The sequence below is a fragment of the Otolemur garnettii genome, unplaced genomic scaffold (genome assembly GCF_000181295.1).
Source record: "Otolemur garnettii isolate 467f Iridium unplaced genomic scaffold, OtoGar3 scaffold00048, whole genome shotgun sequence".
Taxonomy (NCBI): Eukaryota; Metazoa; Chordata; class Mammalia; order Primates; family Galagidae; genus Otolemur; species Otolemur garnettii.
The window spans coordinates 11,527,584-11,534,491 of record NW_003852443.1 but is presented as its reverse complement, the minus strand read 5'-3'; the positions used below and the strand labels follow the sequence as shown (position 1 = coordinate 11,534,491).

The following is a 6,908-nucleotide window of genomic DNA, read 5'->3' as shown; positions in this document are numbered from 1 at the left end:
CAACTCCTGGGCTCAAGCGAGTCTCCTGCCTCCGCCTCCCAAGTAGCTGGGACCACAGGTGCCCACCACAACGCCCGGCTATTTTTTGGTTGCAGTCATCATTGTTGTTTGGCGGGCCTGGGCTGGATTCGAACCCGCCACCTTAGGAGTATGTGGCTGGAGCCTTAGCCACTTGAGCCACAGGCGCCGAGCCTGCTTTTCTTAAGATATAGCTCTTTAGTTTGGGGAGGAAATTTAAATCCCAAAGCAGATAATCTTATTTTAGTTGTAGAAAATAATTTTAAAATGTGCTGGCATAAGTTGGTAAAAATATCGGTATTTATCCAGTTGATTTAAAAAGTGAATATCTTCCTAGTAACTACCTAATTATCTCTCTTGATCAATTGAGGTTATGAAGAGAAATTATCAGTGTTCATGTGATGTGGCAACAAAATTATTATTTAATGCATTTTAACGAAGCCAATTGCATCTCTAAAATTCATAAAAAGTAATAGACTTCTTTAAAATGCATGGTTTGTAAGGAGTCCAAAAAAGAAACTTCAGACTGTGCTAAATTAAAGAGGATGCACTTGAAAGTCTTACTGACTATTTGGAGGTTATTATGATGCTGACCTGGCAGAAGTGAAGAAGAACGTCATCCTGCTGTTAACCCTGCATGAGGAAGCTGTGAGCCCCATGCTCTGCCCAAACACAGGCCGGCAGTCCTGGGGAAGGCTGGTCTTCTTAACCTCAACTGACCAAGACAGATAATTAAGAAGTTACTGGAAAGATAGTCACCTTTTAACTCCACTGGATAAATATCAATATTTTTATCAACCAATACTAACGCATTTTAAAATTATTTTCTATAACTAAGATTGGAGTGAGTCTAGAACAGCAATTTCTCCTTTCCTGACACTGCAGTGATTCAGACGTCTGTCTTGTGAGTAAATCGACCTTGCTCTTTACCTGAGGACATCAGGCATTTCTGGATCTGGTATGGGCCTTCAAGCCCAGGCCAGCTGTTTGCCTCCAGGCTGCCGTCCTTCTGGCTTCCACCCAAACACTCCCTTCCAGGGTCTTCCTGGACTACCCCACCTGTCTCTCACCTGGTTGCCCAAGGTGCCACCACCTGTTTTACTTATTTCCTAGTTTATTTTCTCTTTGCCCACTAATACTATTTTTTTAAATTTGTCATTTCTACTTCATTTTATTATTTATTATGTAAAATAAAGTATTTCCTGATTTTTATTTACAGTTGACATCCTTAGGACTGAGAATGGAGCTAGGCATTAATACATACAACACTCTTACCACACACTGGTTTAAGGAAAAAATATTTGCTTCTCTATATAGATCAGTTTTCCAAATTGCTTTGTGTTGTGAGGGTATCTGTGTATTTAAAGAGGTAATAGCTCAGGCTGGGCATGGTGGCTCATACCTATAATCCTAGCATTCTGGGAGGCCAAGGTGGGTAGATTACTTGAGCTCAGGAGTTTGAGACCAGCGTGAGCTAACGCAAGACCTGGTCTCTAAAAATAGCTGGTGTTGTGGTGGGCACCTGTTGTCCCAGCTACTCCAGAGGTTGAGGCAGGAGGATGACTTGAGCCCAGGAGTTTGAGGTTGCTGTGAGCTATGACACCATAGCACTCTATCCTGGGGCAACAAAGTGAAACTCCTCTCAAAAGAAAAAAGGTAGTAGCTTCCTCCAAGGCATTCTTCTTCCTGGAAACAGAAATGTAGTTCTCCTTCTGAAGGAAAACTGTGTCATCAGATTTCTGAACTAGTTTTGCCACTATATAGAGAAATGACATTGGGATACAAGTTTATTCTAATGTTAAAATTCTATTCTGTGATTGTCATAGAATCATAGACTTTTAAGAGGTGTTATTTCTGGATCACGTAGTCCCACCAGGGCATTCTGTAGTTGACCGCCTCAGAGGCTGTGCCTCCGGTCACCTGACCCCCAGCAGGGTGGTAGCTCCTCTTTTTTTTAAATTGCAAATTAAGCTTAATGGAGTTGTACTTGTAATTGAGCCATGGATCTAAAGAGTAAAAGTGGGCAAAGTTAAGAATGTCTGAATGGAGGTATCATCTTCCCCGAACTGTCACTTTTAAGCTTTGCACAGGGGCAGTATCGTAGCCAATGAGGTTTCTTCGAGGTGCAATTGACTATCGGTGATTGAGCCTTTCCTTACTGCCCTGTGACGACTTGCAATATAGTCAGCAATGGCAATTTTGGACAGTCTCTCCAGAGACTGAATAAAACAAAAACAAAACCAAAACCGTCACTTTTAGCCTTAATCCAGAAAGGAAACTCAGCTCCTGACCCGCTGGGCCCTGTGTTGCCAGCTGGTGTCTTCAGTTTCTGTTCACCCATTTACAGTAAACAGGCTTGGGGAGCAGCTCTCGCCAAAAACCTTTGGACAGTCTGGTGCCAACACTGGACAACAAATGGTGAGTCACCTTTGGAGACAGAATCTGTCGGGATCCTCAGACAGGGATCTGGAACCGACAAGTGTGTCGGTCTTGTGGCCAGTGGTGTTCCCAGGAGCACTTGGATCTGAGCTCGGGTCGGAGTGTGGGGTTGTCCCTTCTGTGCAGGGAGCTTGCTTGTGCCCGACGGCGCTGGGTTTTCTATCTTCCACAGTGTCTGGCGTTGTCGTTGGAGGGGTGATGGTGCCCGTGTGTGCATGCAGGTTTGTTTTTCAGGGTGCTTCATGTACCCACCCAGTGCCATCCTTCCAGTAACTGGGCAGTCAGCAGGGTGGGTGTTTGAAGGTTCTGGGGTGCATAATGAGATGCCCACATTGGCGGGCGACTGCCAGGGCACTGACCCGGCTGTGGCTGCATGGGTGCTGGAGTCACCAAGCCCAGATCCAGCCTCCTGCTCCCTGGCCACTTGCTTTGTGTCCTTTGCAGCAGCCCCTGGTCCTGAGCTCTCTAATTAGGACTTTTTACCACCTCAGACGAGCTCTGGAGTGACAAGACCCTGCATCTGCCCTGATCTGGTGGTCCTGGTGGCCCCTGGTGGAAGGGAAGGGCTGTGGCCAGTGGAATCCTGGGCCTGTAGGCCTGGCACTTCTGTCCTGGTCTCACTCTCAGACACACGGGTCTCAGAAACCAGTGTCTCTCGGCTGCAGTTATTAAATACTCTTTCTTACCAATTTTATTTTCTGTCTTTCTACCCGTTTTTTTTTTTTTTTTTCCTCTCTGGTTGGTGGCTTCTAGATGTGAGCCCATCAGAGACAAGGAGCAGCCAGGTGTGGCGGTTCATACCCAAGATCCCAGCCACTGGGGAGGCTGAGGAGGGAGGATGACTTGAGGCCAGGAGTTGAAGACCAGCCTGCCAACAAAGTGAGACACAATCCCCCCTTACCAAAAAGAAGGGGGACCGGAGAGAAGCAGAATGCTGGGTCCTCCTTTCCTCAGAATCAATGGGGGCAGGTTTTTCCTACACCTGGAGTAGTTAGGGATGGCAGTGCACAGCCTCACTGAAGGCTTCCGGGCTTCCAGCTCTTCCTCCCGCAACTGCCTTCACAGTGACTGAGGGCTCCTTCTTGATCTTGAGAGGCTCTGGCCCTTCCTGGTAAGCCTGGGCTGCAGCCTTCACTCCAGGGCCTCCTGCCAAGTCTGGGGCTATGGCGGTAAGAGGGGCATTTAGTTAGGGGCCTCTAGAGTCAAAGGATTTTGTAGAGTATGGGCAGGGACACAGAGCTGCAGATTAGGGGGCGGCGAGGTATGAGAGCTCAGAGGACCTGCATTAAGTTAAAGAGCTCAGCCTAGAAAATGGGCCATCTGCCCCACCCTGATAAGTCCTCCAAACTTTAGTTTATTTTTTTAGTGTCACCAAACTTTAAAGTCACTCTTTTCACCAGCCTAGGTAATCATAAAACTTTAGAATTTATTCATTTCTTTTGAGTAGGATGATGAATATCTCTACCTTTCATTTGGACTTTCTTAAGCGAAACAGAAAAATAAACTATAAGTTATCTTGCTCTGAATTGTTTATTTTTGAGAATTTCACTTGGGTATTTAATAGTATTAGAGTCCTTTGAAGTATTTAGGTTGGGGCCAGGGTAATGTAAAGTTCCGGAAAGAAATAAAGGGAGTGTAAATATCAGAATAAAAGAAAACATTATGTTCATTTTTTAAAGAAGTCACTAATCTAATAATAATAGAAGCACCATCTGCTGTAAGTTAAATCACCTCTCTAGACCATGCACCCAGCTACCAATGATAAAGGATGCCAGGGGAAGAAAAGATTTAGACCAAGAAATCTTAAGCCTTTCCTGCTAGAGGGAGAATGGAAAGCCAACACACTTTATGATTACATTTGGTCTGGTTAGCTGGTAATCTCTCCATTTTGTGCCAAGGGAGAAGTGTGATCTCTTTGCTTTATAAGTTCAGCAGGACCCTAAAATCTTCTGTGGCAATTAAGCAACCCCACACCAGAAAGGAAAAGAGCAGCTGGTTTTAAATTCATGCTATAACTGAAGGCCAGTCAAGGGTACTACTAGACCAAGGAAGTATTATCCTTCCCCAGTTAACAGTCAGTTTAGGAAAACAGTTGGGACCTGCTTTATTTAGCCCAATGACACAAATAGTTTGAAGATAGAGTTGAGGTTGGCTGAAAAATGTGGGGCCAGAGCAGAGAAGGCCTTGAATGCAATCACAAAGGACTAGATCAGACCTTCTCCCACAGGGAGGAAGGCAGAATCACACCATTACACAAAAGCTTCCAACTGGGATGGGCCTTGGCATTTCCCCCAGATGCTGGTAGATGTCAGTAGGTGTCAGAGATTGTCGACGTTCGGGATGGACCAGGTTGACACAAAGAGGCTACTGTAGGGCTTCAGTTATGAAGTGATGAGAAGGCAGGCCTACGTGGATGGCTTGCAAATGAAGAGAAGAGGCCGTATTTGAAAAATAGGAGGCAGCTCAGAGAAAGGTTGGATATCATAAGTAGAGGAGAAGGGGGCTTGCGGAAGTTAATGACAATGTTAAATCAAGCAAAAGCATTTTTATCAAGGGAAACATCACTGCTTAGTGTATCATGTGCCTTGTCTATACTAGGTGGCCATAAAGTTCGTGTGCAATTTTAAAAGAGTGTGCAATTGAAAATTGCACATGAACTTTATGGCCACCCTTTATTTACCTACCTCAATTAGACTGCCCCAGAGGATAGGGCCTACCGCTCTTCTGTTTTGTTTGTATCTGGAGCATCCAGCCACGCTGGGCCAGTGAACAATAGGGGCTCGATTACTGGTTGACTAATTCCCCTGAGCTTGGGCAGAGAATACTGTCCCTTCTATTTAATGGACATTGACTTTATGTCCACTGTGTGATGAATGCTCTGCAGAAATTAGGGGAAAATCTATGCCAAGGAAACAGCTTACGGGTTGCTGCAATTGTGAGGGCAGGGAGTTGCCGTGTCTTAGACAAAGAAGACACTACAAAACGAGACGAAATAAGGCCCGTGCTTGGCTGTCCCAGGACAGAAACTGAAATCCCTGAAGATAAGTGATTTAGTGTGAGTTCGTGAAGTTGGTTGGACTAAAACAAGTCTTGGTTAAAGGTGGGAGTGGAGAAAGGTGTCTCAGGAAGACAGAAACAGACAATGCAACGAAAAGGATGCGTTTGCTCCAGCTGAGAGGTTCACACCAGCACGGGGAAGCAAAAAGCTTTCCAGACACAGCCATGTCCTTGATGGGTATGTTACAGCCAAGCATTGCAGACCCTTCATTAGCTTTCAATCATGATGCTTTTATTATGCATGCTCCCATTATTAAAGTTATTCTGGGCTGGGAGAATGAACTACAGCTAGGATAAGACACTTGCAAAAGTAAGACAGTCACCTTACCAGGAACTCAGAAGTTTCTAAGCCAATCTGCAGTCAAGTGATAAGGGTTCATGGCTAATGTGGCCTTGGAACCATCCTCTTGGAGGACTCTCTGCCATGCAGAGTGGGATAAAAAGTGGCAGGTCAAAACAACAATGACAGCTACAACCAAAAAATAGCCAGGCATTGTGGTGGGTGCTTGTGGTCTCAGCTACTTGGGAGGCCCAGGCAAGAGAATTGCATAAGCCCAGGAGCTAGAGGTTGCTATGAGCTGTGATGCCACAGCACTGAACCTAGAGTGACGGCTTGAGGCTCTGTCTCCAAAAAAAAAAAAAAATGTATATATATATAAGTGGCAGGCCAAAGGACATGCATACAAATCCATGTTTTCTATACTCGAATAATAAGCAACACAGGCCAGGAAGAGGACTCTACCCTCAGCCGTCATTGCCCAGACCCAGACCTAGTTTGTGCCTGTAAAAAAAAGAGGTTTTATTTGTCCCAGTTTCAGGGATAGAAGTAAGAAGTATGTGTTGCTATTTTCATTAGGTCTATAAAATTGATGATAACCCTCCAGTATTAAAGAAAACACCTAGTTACTGTGTATGAGAAACTTATACAAATCAGCTGATGCTTCTCTAATCTTTATTTGATCTAAAATAAGGTTAAAACGACATTAGATCTAGAGTTTAAATATAAGATAGATAAGATAAATAGAGATATAAGAGCTTTTATCTTCTGTTCTCAAGTTGTAAAAATTTGCAAAGGCCCCAATTCTTTACATTTCACTTTTATGAATATTTGTTGAGAAATAATCTTAGAGAAAATTCTGGGAAAAAAGTCATTATCCTAACCTAATGATTATGTCAATACATTTCTATTTTTATAAGACTATGAATGCATAAATGTAGCAAAGCAATTGTAATCAATAAGATCAATAAAGAAATCATTTTCTAAAGTACAATTGTTTCATAGCCTATAGTTTAAACTTAGATAAGTCAACATATACTTAGATTACCTTATGTTTTTTTAAAAGATATGGCAATCTAAATAATCACCCTCCTCCAGGTCTCCTCACTCTACTTCT

At 43.8% G+C, this 6,908-nt stretch overlaps 1 non-coding gene across 1 annotated transcript; it reads left to right on the top strand.

Moving 5' to 3' along the window:
• Positions 1-2,096: 2,096 nt before the first annotated feature.
• LOC111725849 lies at positions 2,097-2,237 on the top strand. The gene has a single exon (XR_002773808.1). It is a non-coding gene; the product is annotated as a U4 spliceosomal RNA (small nuclear RNA).
• The last annotated feature ends 4,671 nt before the right edge of the window (positions 2,238-6,908 follow it).